The sequence below is a fragment of the Pezoporus flaviventris genome, unplaced genomic scaffold (genome assembly GCF_033815535.1).
Source record: "Pezoporus flaviventris isolate CSIRO_AGI_PZ_B2104156 unplaced genomic scaffold, CSIRO_AGI_Pfla_v1 ptg000001l, whole genome shotgun sequence".
Taxonomy (NCBI): domain Eukaryota; kingdom Metazoa; phylum Chordata; class Aves; order Psittaciformes; family Psittacidae; genus Pezoporus; species Pezoporus flaviventris.
In genome coordinates, this window is record NW_026892549.1 from 3,934,697 (window position 1) to 3,947,018 (window position 12,322).

Below are 12,322 nucleotides of genomic sequence, written 5' to 3' on the forward strand. Positions count from 1 at the left end.
CAGCTAGCCAGTGCTGTATGGTGTTGGCAGCATAGCACCTGCCACTCCTCCATGGAATCTGGCTGGATCCAGAGTGCCCCCTGATATTGTGGTGAGGGAGGGATGTTGTGTGCTAGCTATGATCCTGCTAACAAGCTAACCAGACTGCACCATCTTCAGTGATTGCTGCTGGGATTTTGTGGTTAGGGAGGAGGTTTCGGATTGTCTGGCCCCAGTGCAAGAAGGTTCACAAAGAAACCCCCTACCTGCGCCATTCCTGTTAATGTCAGTAACAGCTCAGTTCCTTATTTCTTTTTCTATCTGTGTTTTTGGCAAGATTTTGGTCCTGCTGGTGTTGAATTAAATTGAGAAACTCTCTTGGACACCCATGAGGCATAGGGTTGGTTTTGCTGGGTGTAGCATTGGGAGGAGAGAGGAGTGGGGCAATGTGCAGGTCTGCTTGTTGCTCCTGCCTCCTTTCACTGGCTATGCCAGGCAAAATATAACCCCAGAAAGAACATCCCTCTCTTGCACACAGGAGCTGGTGGAGCTCCAAATTGGTGTCAGGGCCCTTCATGGTGGCGCCAGGTGTGGGCAAAGCTGTACCCATCAGGGAGGCATCATGGTGCCCTTGCTGGGGACTACGACTGGGTGTTCTTTCTGGACATAAGGGTATAAGGAGACAAACTTAGAAGGGGTTACACCAGCTCAGATGTGGCAAGAAACGTCTGAGCTGTGTAAACTTTGCAGGCATTTTTTCTTTCCCACTTAAAAATACACATTATTGCTAGACAGAGTCTATCTCAAAATGAATTCTTCCCCTTCCCTTCCTTCACTGCACATTGGTTTTTCACCACCCCAGGAGAGCAGCATGACCCCTCTGCAGGCTCCTGTTTCTTACACATCTCGGGTGAAGAGTTTGTATTTTCTGTTGGCGGAGTTTTGAAGATAGTTCCCAGTCCAAATCGCTTTATCTGGTCTTCCTTTTCAACACCTTTGTTACTCACTTTTTGTTTCCACATTGACCCAGGAGGATTCAGATGTGTGAAATAAGGTAGTAGCTTCTAGATTATAATCTACCAGATTAGTTCACATGTTTGATAAACTTGGTTAGCTTTTGTTAGCCAAAAGAAAGCTTTTCTTAAGAATAATTAGAAAATCTTTTACACAGAGTTGTTTGGAGGGAAAAACAATCTCATCCTGCTGAATGGGTCTGAGCCACCTTCCATGTGAGCACTACGCAAAGTGGCAGAAAGGAAAGTTTGCTGGGTGGCAGAAATAGGGGAAAGGCAGAGACAGCAACATGCAGATGTTTCAGTCCCCCAGCAGATTTTGATTCCTGTTGAAGCAGCACAGGCTGTAGGAGGCACTGAGGCAGCCTGCTTGAGACATCATCTCAGTGATTGGCAGATCCAAAGGACTGAATGGTGTCAATGAAGTCCCAAGGATATGCTAGAACTCAGAACCCACATATCTGCTGTTATGAATAAATATGTTCTCCCCACTTGCCTTGGGAATGCATCCACTGAGGAAGCAGTCACTGCATTTCCAGAGATGTGATGGAAATGAGGATGCACCCAAGGTGGAGTCCACTGGCCCATCTGGTATCCCCAGAGACTTGTTTGGTTTTTGAGTCCAGTATTATATGTCCCATTAGCAGTGTCCTGTGACCTTTAAAAGGAATGATTTAAGGGCTCAATACTTGTCCTTTTATTAAGAGGAAGTACAAAAGTAAGTGGAGGATTGTTTGAAGATGTCAGAGAATTGTGATGAAAGCATTGTGTAATGAGATGTAAAGAGTGAAATTTATGTCATGCTGTGAAGAGAAGTGTCGTAAATGACCTAAAATGGCTAGCAGTGAAGCAGCACGTGAGCAGATGCTGGCTCTAAGACTCTGCAAGTGATGCACATATTCTTGTGGTTCTGAGGGCTTTTCTTTGAATTCTGGCTAGACATAATACATGCTTCTGAAAGGGAGCAGCATGGTGTGTGTGCTTTTAAGTAGAAAAATTAATACAAAGTTGTCTTCTAACATTAGTTAACTGCAAGGTGTGATTTAGAAGTTGATAACAAAAAGGCTGGGTAGCGATGAGACTGTACCTATGTGGCATTCGTGCTAGTATAGCATATTTGATTCACTAAACTAGTGTAATTACTCATAACAGATATACATACTTAACGCTCATATTCTTACTGAAGAAAGGAAATGAATCATGGAAATTAATTACAATGTTCAGTTTGAGTAGAGGAACAGCTTTAAAGGGAGGCCGTCCGAGCTCCCCACCCTGCTTTGGGCCATACAAACAAGTCTTTATTCTCATCCAAGACAAACTCTTGATTTTATTTGTTGTAGAGGTTTTCCTCTTTGTACTAGCATGTGAGAAAGTGGCAGTGAGGCTTAGCTAGTACTGCAGATCACCAAGCAGCTCTCCAGAGCCAAACAAACGTAATTTGCAACACATTTCCTCTCTTTTATTCTACTGAGTCACACAGATGGAGTGCCAATGTAGCATGTTTCTAAGATCATAAGGTTTTCTTTTTCCTTCATAAGACTGAATAGATTCATACGGTTTTATTTATAATTAGGGTAATTGAAGCAAGAAAGTGAATAATAGTTAAATAATTGAAGAATAGCTAGTTTATGATATTATTATTTAGACTAAATTATTATAAGTCTCCATTTCTAGTTCCCCTGTTTTGGATATTTGTGCCAAATGTTTCCAGCCTTGAAGAAGTTAAGTTATGGCTGTAGGAAAAGAGATCGGTGTTGCTGTCAGTGGAGAAGAGTCCTTTTGTACTAACAATATGCATCTCATATTTTTAGTCTACTGAAGCTGCCATGTTAGAGATCTTCTCTGACATTTTTTTACAGTAACTCATTGATCAGATGTTCAGAAATTGGCCTCACAGAAATGACATCAGGAAAGTCTCTCCTAATTTTCCATTTTTCCATAAATCATGCCATCCAAGGAATCAAAGCTCATCTCTTCTGTGTGTATGTGTGTAGGTGTGTAAGTGTGTATGAGATGGAAACTGCTTTTAAGGACAGAATGTAGGAGCACATGTGTATGTGTGACAGAGATGGTAACTGTTTTTAATGACTGTATGTAAGAGCTATAGACAAATCAAATCTGCTGAAGAGCCTCTCACTTTTGGTGCCTCCACTTCTGGAAGGGCAAACACATAACGATGTTTAGAAAGCCCTTTTGCTGAATGCAGAAGTGCATATTGCTGTGTAGGGTAGGAGACTTTGGAGCCCCCCAAGTGAATAAGACTGTTGTGTCCTCCAGGCTAGCACTGCAACATCCTTCATATCAGCATGCACAAGGAAGCCCAGGCATGTGGCTGGGAGAGAAATTTAAATGAGCCTCTCTTTCAAAGGCAGAGATATTTAGGAAGATGGGTTTCTCATCTTGTAATAAAAATTAAATACAAATTCTCCTAAATGCTAACTGCCTGACTTTAACAATGCCCAGAATGCACCTTTCCCTCTCCACCCCACCCTCCGCATGACACAAACACCAAGTTTCCTAATTGATGGTGTTTATGTTTGAAACATTTTTCTGATGTCTGGCTCTGTCAAGACTAATTTTAGCATTTCTAAAGCTGGGTAAAAATACAGCCTCATTACTTTGATGTCAGAGCGTAGTTTACTATTAGTATATTCTGGGGTTTATCATTTTAGTCATGTTTAACACGGCTGCAGCAGGCATGCACTATTAAATCTGGCTTATTTTACATTCCTGTCCAAGATTATTTATTTGGAACAATTTCCTCTCTATCAAAAGACACGGCTAATGCTGAGTTTTAATGTGTTATTTACACACAAAATAACCTATTTACAACTCAGTATCTGCCGCAGGGAGAATGAATGGGGCAGTGCTCCCTTCATCCTGTTGTATCTGAGTTTAACAATCTGGATTGCTAATAGAACCATTTATCATGGGGTGGTAATTTATTTTATGTTAGCTGCACAGGTCTCCCTGCCTCTGATCTATGGAAATACTTTGTATATAATGAAGTTCAACAAGTCATTTGGTGTAAACATGGGGAAACCAAGCTGCAGAACCAGTGAGACTCTGGCTGCACTTTTTTTTTTTTCCAGGAGGTAAGGACTCTCTTCTGATATTAAGGCTTCAGCTGATGAAATACAGCTCTTCGCCTTGCCTGTGCTGTAAGGGCAGAGTGTGGATCCTCTGCAGTGGATCAGAGGTTGGGATGGAGTTTGGTCACTTGATTTATGGGCTGGTGGGAACGCTCAGTGCTGCAGAAGTAGCACACTCAGCCCTTTCATAGGCAGAGGAGAAGGGCAGGGAGCACCTCCCATCGCTCTCCAGAGGTCTTCTGTAAGCAAACCCCGAGTGGTGTTGGCAGGGAGTCCATGTGCAGTTCAGCTTGTCTTAGTGCTGGGTTATGGGAAGACCATGTAAATGAGGAGGAGGAAATGCCAGCATCCCAGCAGAGCTCAGCACACTGAAAAAATATATAGTTTGTGTGGCCTGAGACTCAGACAAATTAGAAGGAGAGCAGCCCAATGAAGTCATCACTTCTGTCCACCCTGGAGGGGCAGGGATCTTCTCCAAAGAATGTTCTTCTTTCAGTTGTTCACGTTTTCTAGGAAAAGGAATATAAGCACTACAAGCACATTCTTAGCTTCCCTGCCCTGCATTGCTTTGCTGCATGCAATTTGAAATGCTGAGATACACAGTTAACAGAAAAGCCTGGGATGGCTGTAGAAGGGAAGGGGTAAAGTAGTTAAAACCGAATGTTGGGAAAATCCTGTAATTTAGACCATGAAATTCTTGTCACAGCCACTGTCTCTATTGCGTATCTACTGCATGTTGCTCAGTGGCCCCCATACTGGGTAGGGTTTCAGTGCAACATTGTCACAAGAGTGATAGAAATACAATTCTTGATTGCTTCCCTGGAGATTTCTGTTAGTCTTAAATAAAAATAATTCTGTTGGGTCTTAAAGTGGATTTCTTTGCTGCCATAGCCCTTCTGGCTCGCCAGGTTGCCTACAGGTCTCTCTTGTGTACCTGCTCATGTCCCTTTCAGCACCCAGTGGTCTCAGATGCTCAGACTCGTGCAATAGTGAGGCTGTTCTTCAATCACAGGATATCGAGGCCTGTGAAGACCTGCCAGCTTTGAATCATACTGGTTGCTTGACACTTGCTCAGTGGGACAATTTAAAAGGATCAGCGTAGTCATGGATGAAGTTGAAGCCATATTGCACCATTTTTATGTTCATTCGACATAATCTGGTATGTGGACATGGTGGAGAGCACTCTGGGAGCAGCAGGTTTATTTCTTCAGCTACACAGACAGAATTGTAGTAGTTAAGATTGCCACAAACTGTGCCACAAAAAGTACATCTTTTCTTCTGTCTGCCCCTTCTCCTCTATCCATGGCCAGCAATGCTGAGTCTCTCTAGACTCTTCTTTAGAACAGTCAGCAGTACATCTTTGCTTAAATAAGTGATTAGAATCCCACTTCTTGGTCACTTGTTTGCTTTGGGTTTGTTAAGTTTTGGGTTGTTTTTTTTTTTCCGCATGGGGAAAACCCTTTTCCCAGACCTCTATACTGGGTTCTTCTCTGTGGTAGCCAGCCTTGTGGGCAAAGGTGCAACCTCAGAGTGGATAACCATTAATGTTTACAGACTTTTTGTTCACATTGCATAGTCCTTACAGAAGATGTTACAGTCTGTATCAGCAAAGCATTTAATGATGTATCAACTTTACAGTTGGACTCAATAATGTTAAGGGTCTTTTCCAACCTAAATGATTCTATGATTTGTATCATCAGCAAACATTCACTGACTGTGTACAGCTTCCACACACTGTCATACCAAAGGTTTTATAATTTCAGCCCTATAACGATGCCAAGGTACTTTGAAGACAGAGTAATTTAGTCTCATCCCTAACCACATTGCAGGATTGCATACTGACTTGAAAAGCTTTTATGGGATTAAATTTAAAAAAGGTATTCTTCACAGGCTGGCTCTGGCACTGGTGATCCCAACCATTAAGTACTGCCTGAAAGACCTTTGTATTTTGTGAGTGTATTATTATTATAATTAATAATAGTAATTGTAATAATATTAGCTTCCACCTTTCTATTGTTTTGTAAGCTCCAAAAGCTTATTCTGGCAAATACTAATATTTTTTATTTTCCATGGATCTAGTTTAGTCTTCAGAAAAGTGACTCTTTTTAAATGATGCTGAACCTACCTATTTGTGGGTTGGTCATTTACAGTCAAGTAGGAAAATCCAGTGATGATAATAGATTATATTTATATTCTCATGAGACCTCACTTGGAGTATTGTGTGCAGTTCTGGTGTCCTCAACATAAAAAGGACATGGAACTGTTGGAACAAGTCCAGAGGAGGACCACGAGGATGATCAGGGGACTGGAGCACCTCCTGTATGAAGATAGGCTGAGAAAGTTGGAGCTGTTCAGCCTGGAGAAGAGAAGGCTGCGTGGAGACCTCATAGCAGCCTTCCAGTATCTGAAGGCGGGCTGTAGGGATGCTGGAGAGGGACTCTTCATGAGAGACTGTGGTGACAGAACACAGGGTAACAGGTTAAAACTTAAACAGGTGACGTTTAGATTGGATATAAGGAGGAAATTCTTTACTGTGAGGGTGGTGAGGCACTGGAATGGGTTGCCCAGGGAAGTTGTGAATGCTCCATCCCTGGTGGTGTTCAAGGCCAGGTTGGACAAAGCCTTGGGTGACATGGTTTAGTGTGAGGTGTCCCTGCCCATGGCAGAGGGGTTGGAACTAGATGATCTTAAGGTCCTTTCCAACCCTAACGATTCTGTGATTGTATGAATCTATGATGATTTTCCTGGATTGTCTCCTCTGTGCTGCCACCATGTCCCCATAGTTTGAAATGTTAGTATCTTGGCAGCTTTTTGCCTAAGCATCTGCAAATTTGCACCTTTTGTAAATTAATTCTCCCAGCACCATCCATTAACTATGGCATTTGAGCCTGCCATAATCATGGGGGACCAGGACTGGGACTTGTTTTGTCTGAAGTTGACTGCCTAAATGTTAGGTGTCTAGTTTGGGATCCCTTTGCGTGCTTTGGAGATGCCAGCTTTGGTCCCTTGAAGGCTTCATGGTTGATTTGAGGTGACTAATGTTAGGCAGACAAATCCCAGTCTTACTGACTTGACCAGAATTGCAGGGTGGGGTTAAAGCAAGGAACCAAGGTGAGACTAGATTAATGCTTTAAAGCCTTCCATTCACGTTCATCAGTGCATAGCCTGGTGAGCTGCAGATAGCCCTGACTATCAGCTCTGAGCTAAAATCTCACCCTGTGGCTTCTCAAGTCAGAGGCAAACTCGACACCCAAGTGTCAACACAGCTAGGGGAGCTGCTTCCCAGAGCTGCTCCAGCCTTACACCAGCATTGACAAAACTAGTGTTTTAATGGCCAGTTTAGAGAGATGGACAATTTAAAATCTCTGCGAAAAAGATGAGGAAACAACCTAGTAAATTCTGTAAGGCTACAAAAGGCACCTAAATATAACCTAAGTGGAGGAAGGCTATTAATGCAAAAGTAAATAATTATATTAAGGGAGGCAACTAGAGAGGCCAGTTTTGTAAATCAGTTTAAGGGGAACAAGCTTTAGATAAAATCCATTCTTTTATCACACAGATTAAGTCTTCCTTTTGACGCTAAATAATTGATAGGGTTTGGCAGAGTGTTCCATGGCTGCCTGCACAGAGCAGTGGGACTGCTCCCAGGGTCAGACAAGTGGCAGAGAAAAATGTTCTTAGAAATGCTGTGCATCCAATACCAGCACCGAGAAATGGGGCTTCTATTCCCAGCACTTCCTAAAGAATTTCTGCATGGCCTTGAGAAGACATCCAATCACTTCGGAGTGGAAGGAGGAGTTGGCATTGCTCATCTCCTCCTTAAACTGTCCTCCATAAAACCAGGCAGTCTGTTTTCATGGTTTCATGTGGTGATGACCAAGGCCTGGGAGGACACAGCCAATTCTGCTGCACTATTTTTTTTTATTTACTTTTTTTTTTTTCTTTTTTAATTACAAAACACGAATTGTGCTGTCTGGATTTTCCAAGGCCAAGGCTGTAATGGGTGCAGCTGTTTTACATAGATGTCAAAAGCTGGTTACATCTGCAAATTTGGAAGTTCATAGGTGGCATACATGGGTCATCCATTGTGATAAAGAGGATTTAGCCCAGGTCTCTTGGGTCACTATATCCACTAGCAAGTCTTTCCTCTCTCAAATATATGCCATGTAATCATGGTCAAATGACTCAAATTTTCATGTTCATCTGCCAAACATGGAGGAGTTGCTTGTTTTCCTTCAGGAGAGCTGAACACAAGTTGTTCATGCATCATACAGTGCCCTTGAGAATATCACATTGCAGCTTTCAGTACCATTCTTTTTTGTTGGATAAGGGTATGAAAATGTTCTGCTAGCACTAACAGGATTTTATTGAATTTTAACTCATTTTTGGCAGTGCCTTTGTCCAGTACCTAGCACAGTGGGCTCATAATGAGGGGGTTACAAGTTTTCCCAGAACCAAGTGGGACATAACGTGAAGAAACCTTAAATTCTGAAATAAATGAATATGCCATGAATTCTGTGTGGGTTCCATGTTTAGCAGGATGAGTTCTCTGATCTTAATGGTAATGACAGAGAATAAATGACAGCCAAGATTGCAAGTTTAGCTCTTGAACTAATGAAGTGAGATATAGTCTCTTTATGCTAACTGGTTTAGGATTATGTTAAACTTGTGAGTTTACATGTGTTGGAAGTCACCTGCACTGTGTTTTCTGTGATTTTCATAGTGGTGTTGGGTTGAAATCAAGAAAACCTTGGTGGAAAGAGCTGAGCAAACATTTGGGTACATAGGCTAACTGAGTCTAAAATGAAAAAAATAAACCACTGAGTGTGCTCTCGCATGAGCACAAATGAAAAAGAATTCACACAAACCTGTCTGAAATCAATTCTGTCTTTTCTAGAGTTTGTTAGAGACCTCCATGGGTTTTTCTTCTTTTCTTTCTTTATGTCTCTTTCCATCTCCTGGAATCTCAGATATTTTTAAGACTGTATTCCATTGAAATCACTTCCAACTTTAAGTAAATTGTAAATAAGAACAGGAGTATTGCAAGCAAAATATTTATATTTACTGCCACTAATATCTGATTTTTAAAATACAGCAACATTTGCAGGGATAGAATGGTGCTGTTTTGGCCAGAAAGCTGTTCTCTTCTCTTCTCTTACATGGATCAGCTTCTGACTCTGACAGATTTTCAAAAAATCACAGCTTGCAACAGATGCATCCTTAAGTAAACAGTTAAAGTAGATATCTTGATGACTTCAGTTGTATTGATGTAAAAGATCAGTGTCTGAGCATTCCTGAATGCCATCCAATAGAGGAGGTGTCTTCCTGTAAGCCCCTGGCCCCATGTGCACTGTTTCAACAATAGTTTAATTGCTTAAAGAAAACAGATATATTTCTGCACCTAATGAGATGCTATGAGCCTAGAGAGAGTGGTGAGGGCTCAGCACTCCTGACTCTTGGTTCAAAGTATTGGGAAATATTCAGATTTTCCCCAAGTGTATTTTTTTTGCTCTTTTTGTGAAGGGGGAAAGACAGATCTTTCTCAGCTCTACTTTTCTATCTGGGGTTCACCTTGGTTTATGGCTGCTCTTTGTGGGGTGGACCAACAGTGATGGGGGGACTAAGCAGCATCCTCTTCTTCATGCTGGCTGGCGCGAATATTGGTATCCTATGTGAATGTATGCAAGTGCTGCTTTTGTGAGGCTCGAGGTTAAGCTAAGTCTTGTTCATATCAGTTTGCAGGTGATGTTTTTTCTGAGGCATTTACAGCCACACTTTAAAGTAAAAACAGAGAAACTCAAAGGTGAGGACTTTAGGCATTTCTTTGCACTTCCCATTTTAACGAGAGGAATTATTATGTGTTGTGGGAAGCTGACCCGACTCCCAGAGGCTGCTTGTGTGAAGATACCCAATTTTTTGGTGGCTCCCTACGGTGAGGGCACAGAACTGAGCCTGGAGAAAATTAGTTTCAGTTCCTGATTCAGTCCCAAATTTCCTTCATGATTTTAGGAAAGCTGCTTGACTTCCCTTCTTTCCCCCATTTATATAATGAACTTGCGTTGTTCTTTGGGCCTCCAGGCCCATCCATCAGCATCTGGTTAGCATGTTTATGGCACTGGTCATACTGAAGCACTTAACAGGTCAGACTACATAGAGGTTGCCATTCCATTCCCTCCCCCTGCCTCCAAAAGGGTGCTGCTGTCCCTGGGCGCTGTGTTACAAGGGTGACCTTGTTCATATGTCTGAAGTGTCAACCTGCTGCTGTCAAAGGGGGCCAATAAAACAGATTTGCAGGGTTAGGGAAGATGAGGTTAAGTTCTTACAGAGAAGGTATTTTCAGTATCTACAGTGGACAGACAGTTTGGGGATACACAAGAGATTGACTGTGTTACAAGGGGTCACCCTGTGCTCTGGAATAAGAAAGTTTTTCAAGCTATCTAATGTGGCAGACTCAGTCAAGAACATGGTATTGTTAATAGCTGTATTTTGTATTGAAACAAGAGAAAATTATTTTTCCCAGTTTAAGAGGTTTTCCTACATACATAATCTGTGGATGAGGTTCATCAAATGGTTTGCTGAAGTTGAAGTAGCTGGACAGAGTTTTGGACAGACCAAATTTGGATGAATTTACAGAAACCACACAGAGCTTCACGGTTTCACCCTGACCTGAGCAATAAATAGTGGTTTTAGCAAAGTCCTCTGTAATTAGAGTCTTAGGAATGGTGTTGATCTTGGGGCCAGGTGTTGGAAAGATAAAATCACTGATGTGCAATGACAGCTTCAGACAAGCCCTTAGTTTCAGCTTTTCTTCCCGTTAGCCTGCTGTGCACGTGCACACTCTAATACTGTAATCAGCTGCAGAGGAGCTGACAATACTATTGTTTGGTGCAATTTTTTCCCTTTGGAAAACTCCAGAGGAGCCTTAGTGTGCTGTTTCAAAGACGTCCGCAAAGCATCTTTACTGCTGGGTCCTGTATTTCAAATGCTGGAGGAGCGACTCTTAAAATAGATATGAGACGGCTGAATGTGTGAAAAACATTTGCATCTTTCTGAGCTCTGTGCATGCCGCATCACTTCTGTAGGCAAGCTAAAAGGGTTGGGAGGAAAAAGAGTTTTGTAAATTTCATGCTTCTTTTAATTCCACTTAAAACAATGTATTAGCAGCTGAAATAAGATCCAAGGCTGTCTTTTGGCCACATGGAGTCACTGACACTTGAAACAAGCTGGATTTATAAGTAGTTACTAAAAAATATATAGCAAAATGAAAGTCTCAGACACTGAGTTCATGTGCATTGCCCACTGTAAAGATAAGTAACGGCTGTTATAAGATCACTTAAATGGTTACCTTTAAGACATAAAAGGGATCTTTGAAGACAGTAAGTCTTAATGCAGAAATGTTTACTCATAAAAAATACATTTGGAGTGGGGGAGGGAAACACATTTTCTATTAATGTGGGTTTTGCCTTTTATGGCAGGTTGTAGCAGGTCTTTAACCTCTGTAGCACTTGAATGAGGATAGAAATGAGCTTCTCTAAGTATCAGCCCAAAGGGCCTTTCCTCACTGCCTGTATCTGCAATGTCTCTTGTAAAGATGGTTTTAGTTTATCTTCCTTTCTGTGACCCAGATGAAAAACTATTCCTTTCCAACTTCAAAACCTTTCAGTAGTTAAGTCCTGAGGGCAGAACAGAAATGTCCTCCTGAATTTTGTTCACTTAACCTTGCGTTTTGTGAGGTACAGGGCTGGTGGCCCAAACCATGCTTAGACAGAGTGGGAATTTGAAGGCTATGTCAGCCAACTAAAGCTGAGCAGAAGAGGGAATTTGCCCTTCAGTGCCGTGGTTCTAGATACCACAAAAGAGGGATGGTGTTTCTCCAGGTGCTAACAAAGGATGCAGATATGCAAGCCCAGCATTACTGATCTGCTTCTGGGGGCACATGAAGCTCATGTCACTTGTGAGCTTTCTGGTAACAGTTTTGCAGGTAATTTTTAAATACTTTTTCTGTACAATCATTATGCTCCTAAGTGAGGCAAAAAGTCTTGCAGATTTGGTCAGCGCTGTATGAACCCATAACTAGGGAGGATGTAATTTCTGCTTCAAAGTTTTGCAAAATTATTTCTAGATGGGGTAACAAACAAGGTGCCAGGAGTCTCTAAGTGGTAGGGAGAAGTTCAGAGTCCTTTATGGAAACCATTGGTGGATTATGGTCAGAAGTGTTTGCTCAGATAAGATGACTTG

The 12,322-nt window shown here is 41.9% G+C and overlaps 3 protein-coding genes across 5 annotated transcripts in view; all 3 read left to right on the plus strand.

The window, feature by feature from the left end:
- Positions 1–12,322, plus strand: part of EPB41L5 (erythrocyte membrane protein band 4.1 like 5) — a 465,429-nt gene that overhangs the window by 451,142 nt on the left and 1,965 nt on the right. The window lies entirely within an intron of this gene.
- The window catches only part of RALB (RAS like proto-oncogene B), a 410,529-nt gene that overhangs the window by 313,879 nt on the left and 84,328 nt on the right, over positions 1–12,322 (plus strand). The window lies entirely within an intron of this gene.
- The window catches only part of GLI2 (GLI family zinc finger 2), a 200,002-nt gene that overhangs the window by 56,816 nt on the left and 130,864 nt on the right, over positions 1–12,322 (plus strand). The window lies entirely within an intron of this gene.